Genomic DNA, 4,918 nt, shown 5'->3' with positions numbered 1-4,918 from the left:
AGGTGGCTTTAAGCTACCATATTTGTAGTTACCTTGTTATGTGATCATATAAAGCCAAAACATATGTACCTTTGTTCTTCAAGCACATTTTTTTAGGTCTCCATTCCTGGGTTGGCCCTTCTTTCCTTGTACCACTCTAAGAATCGGAGCCACTGTCTTCTGACTTAGCCATCTATTGAATGCTTGTGGAAATTCAAATTATTGTTCCCCTCTAAAGAGAGATCTCATTTTCTTCTGCCCGTTTTCAAGACTTTATTACGATTATTGGTTTCGAGAAGTTCCCCCAGAGTCCCTGCTTTGGATTTTCCAAGTTTTGTGAATCTGTAAATTTGTCTTTCACCGAATTTGTGACATTGGCCGCACATAGTACTTCAAATACGTGTTTCCCCCAAATCTCTCTCTCCTGGGACTTCCCTGACCGATGCGTTAGACACAGGCCCTGACGTGTTGTCCTTTTCCTGTTTTTCCCTTTCATGGTCGTCTCTCTGTGCAGACTGGTGTATGTTCAAGTTCACAGACACTTTTTTCCCCTGGTGCATGATCCTGTTAATGTATTGTTGAATTTGGTTTGCTACCATCTTATTGAGGACGTTTGGATCTGTGTGAATCACGGCCGTTGGCTTGAAATTTTCTTTTCTTTGGCGTCCTTGTCTGGTCTTGCTGTCCAGGTAATGCCGGCTTCGTAACGTGAATGTGGAAGTGTTCCCTTCTCTTCTATTTTTTGGAAGTGTTTGAGAAGGATTGGTATTAATTCTTTGAATATTTGGAATTCACCAGTGAAAAGTCTGGTTCTGGGCTTTGTTGGGAGGTTTTCCATGAAGTGACTCAATCTTCTAGATCATCAGGATTCCGTTCAGATTTTGTTTTCATGATTCGGTCTTGGTAGGTTGTGTGTTTTCTAGGAATTTATTCGTCCCTTCTAGGCTGTCAGATTGTTGTCCTTTTATAATTCTTCATCGTAGTCACTTTATGATCCTTTGTGTTTTCTGTGGTTTCCTTTGTAACATCTTTTGTTTTTGATTTTGAGTCTTTTCCTTTGTGAATCTGGATGTAAGTTTGTCCACTTGATCTTTTCAAAGAACTAGCTCTTGGTTTCACTGATCTTCTCTCTTGTCTTTTTAGTCTCTATTTTATTTATTTCTGCTCTGATCTTTGTTGTTTCCTTCCTTCTCCTAACTGGGCTTTATTTGTCCTTCTTTCCCCCAATCTCTTTTCTCCTGACTTCCCCTAATTTCCCCCTGACTTGTTAAGTCGGGATGCTAATTTGAGACTTTTCTTGTTTTTTGATTAGGCATTTTATTACTATGAACTTCCCTCTTAGAACTGCTTTGGCTGCATCCCATATGTTTGTTCTTGTCTTTCCGTGTTCATTTGTCATGAGGTATTTTTTAATTTGCCTTCTGATTTCACCTTTGACTCATTGGTGGTTTGGCAGCATGTTGTCGAATCTCTTATTTGTGAATTTGCCAGTTTTCCTCTTGTAAGTGCTTTCTAGTTTCATACCACTGTGGTTCAAGGTGATCTTTGGTAAGATATCAATCTTGAATTTATTAAAATTTGTTTGTGGGGGCACCTTGTCCACTAAGCATCTGAGTCTTGCTTTTGACTCAGGTCATGATCTCTTTGTTCATGAGTTCAAGCCCTACCTCAGGCTGTGTGCTGGTGATGTGGAGCTTGCTTGGAATTCTCTCTTTCCCTCTTTCTACCACTTACCTGCTTGTGTGTGCACTCTCTTTCAAAATAAATACACTTAAAAAAAAAAAGAAAGACTTGTTTGTGGCCTAACATATGTTCTATACTGGTGAATGTTCCTTGTGTACTTGGGAATTACGTGTATTTTGTTGGTTTAGAGTGGAATATTCCGTGTAGATCTAAGTCCATCTGGTCTGATATGTTTATTTTTTTTTTAATGTTTTATTTATTTTTGATAGAGAGACAGAGTATGAGAGGGGGAGGGGCAGAGAGAGAGGGAGACACAGAACCGGAAGCAGGCTCCAGGCTCTGAGCTAGCTGTCAGCACAGAGCCCGACGCGGGGCTCGAACCCACGAACGTGAGAGCTGACCTGAGCCGGAGTCGGAGGCTTAACCGACTGAGCCACCCAGGCAACCCTGGTCTGACATGTTTAAGGTCGATGTTTCCTTCATGATTTTTGGTCTGGATGACCTATTTGTCAATATATGTTGGGTACCGAAGGTCCCTGCTGTTGTGATATTGCTGTTTCTCCCTTTTGCTCTGTTAATATTTGCTTGTTCATTTAGGTGCCTCTGTGTTGGGTACATAAAGAGTTGTAATTGCTATATCCTTGTGTAGGACCACTTTATCATTATGTAACTCTCTGCTTTGCCTCTTACTACAGTCTTTGTTTTAATTAAAAAAGAAAACAAACTTTGGGGCACCAGGGGGGCCTGGGTGGTTAAATTTCTGACTTCAGCTCAAGTCACGATCTCATGGTTCGTGAGTTCAAGCCCCACATTGGGCTCTGTGCTGACAGCTCAGAGTCTGGAGCCTGCTTCAGATACTGTGTCTCCCTCTCTCTCTCTGCCTGTCCCTTGATTGTACTCTGTCTCTCTCTCTCTCTCTCTCTCTCTCTCTCTCTCTCAAAAATAAACATTAAAAACAATCTTTAAAATGTTAGTGGTTAAGAGAAAGAATGTGTGCACAAGCAGGGGAGGGGCAGAGAGAGAGGGAGACACAGACTCCGAAGCAGGCTTCAGGCTCCGAGCTGTCAGCACAGAACCCAATGTGGTGCTTGAACCCATAAACGTGAGATCATGACCTGAGCCAGAGTTGGATGCTCAACTGACTGAGCCCCCCAAATTCTTTTAAATAAAATTTATTTATTCATTTTGAGAGAGAGAGCAAGTGCCTGTGAGCAGGGGAGGGGCAGAGAGAGAGGGAGACACCCAAGCAGGCTCCATGCCCGGTGCGGGGGGGGGGGGGCCCGGTGCGGGACCCGGTGCGGGGGCTCGGGCTCAGACTCATGATCACCACTGAGCGGGTAGAAGAGTTGGAAACTCAACCGACTGAGCCACCCTGGTGCCTTTGTTTGTTTCAAAGTTAATTTTGAGGGAAATACAGCGCCACCAGCTTGTGGGTTTGTGTTTGCACAGAATCCTCCTCCGTTCCTTCGCTCTCAGTCTGTGCTCTTTCGTCTGAAGCGAGTCGCTTGTAGGCAGCGCGTAGAGCCGTCTTTTTCTTTTCTTTTCCCGTTCGAACCTCCATGTCTTTTGATTGGAAAATTTATTACATTCACACTTAAGTGAATTTTTAAAAATAATTTAAAAAATGTTTTCATTGGGACGCCTCGGTGGCTCAGTCGGTTGAGCGTCCGACTTTGGCTCATGTCATGATCTCACGGTTTGTGGGTTCGAGCCCCACGTCGGGCTCTGTAGTGACAGCTCAGATCCTGGAGCCTGCTTAGGATTCTGTGTCTCCCTCTCTCTCTGCCCCTCCCCTGCTTGCACTCTCTCTGTCTCTCAAAATAAATTTAAAACTTTTTTTAATGTTTTTTTTTTAAATTTATTTTTGAGAGAGAGAGAGAGCGAGAGCGCTGAGCGGGGGAGGGGCAGAGGGCGAGGGAGACAGAGAATCTGAAATGGGCTCTTTGCTGACAGCAGAGAGAGCCTGATGTGGGGCTCGAACTCCCAAACGGTGAGATCATGACATGCGTCGAAGTTGGACACTTAACTGACTGAGCCACCCAGGCGCCCCTTTATTATTGATAGGTGTGTACTTCTTGCCATTGGGTTCACTGTTTTCTGGCACTTTGGTGGTCTGGTTTGGAGTCTGTTGGGCTGGTCTGGGTCTGTCCTGCACGGATGCAGCTTGGTGGGGGGGTGGTCTAAGAGCCGGGGGACTCATCCCCGGTGACTAATCGTCCGGCTCTTAGGCTAAGGGTTTTCCCAGGATGTGCGCGTTTTAGTAGTAAATCCGAGAAAGTCGAGGGAAAACTGGGATGCGCTGGTCACCCCAGTTTGCACACAGAACTGGGGGTCCCCTCCGCGGCTCCTTCCTTCCTAGGTGTTGGCTGGCATGTTCTCAGGGGCGACCCGACGCCGTCCCCGGTGCTCGGAAGGCAGGGCGAGTGAGGAAGGGACGAGCCACTCCAGGTGGTCAGGGGGCAGGTCCAGCGAGCGAGGGACCTGCGAGTCACCTCAGGGGCCAGAAGGCGGGCTGTGTCTGACACGTCTACACCGAGGCCTTCACTGGATTTAGTCACATACGCCGTCCGTCTGGAGGGCCTCAGCACCGCATCACCCTCTGAAGGCTGTGTCGTGGGGGCAGCCTCAGAGCAGGGGGCCCCCCTCTGGGGTCGACGCAGCCCCCCGACGACCTCCCCTGACCCAGGGTCTCCCCACTGTCTCCATCCTGCAGGCCACTTTCTTCCCTCCTCCGGCCAGAACGTGACTGGGGTCCCCGAGGGTATCAGTCCCCCCGTCTGCCCCATCGTGGGCTCTGGCTGGTGCTGGGGCCTCGAGGGACAGGAGAGGAAGTGCGTGGGTGCCCCCCCCCCGCAGCGTGGCTTCTCTAGGGTTCAACTCGTCTGCTTTTGGTCACTTCTTTGTGTTTTGTCTAGATCCATAGGAGAGATAGACTTAAAAACACAATTTTTTTAAGTTTATTTATTTATTTATTTATTTTTAAATGTTTTTTATTTATTTTTGATACAGAGAGAGACAGAGCATGAGAGGGGGAAGGGCAGAGAGAAGGACACACAGAACTGAAGCAGGCTCCAGGCTCTGAACTAGCTGTCAGCACAGAGCCTGACACGGGGCTCGAACCCACGGACGTGAGATCCGACCTGAGCTGAAGCCGGAGACCCAACCGACTGAGCCACTCAGGCGCCCCTAAGTTTATTTATTTTGAGAGAGAGGCAGAGCGAGCAGGAGAGGGGCAGAGAGAGAAGGGGAGAGAGAG

This window comes from Suricata suricatta, chromosome 13 (assembly GCF_006229205.1).
Source record: "Suricata suricatta isolate VVHF042 chromosome 13, meerkat_22Aug2017_6uvM2_HiC, whole genome shotgun sequence".
NCBI lineage: Eukaryota > Metazoa > Chordata > Mammalia > Carnivora > Herpestidae > Suricata > Suricata suricatta.
The sequence above is the reverse complement of the archived record's forward strand: the minus strand, read 5'-3'. Positions refer to the sequence as shown.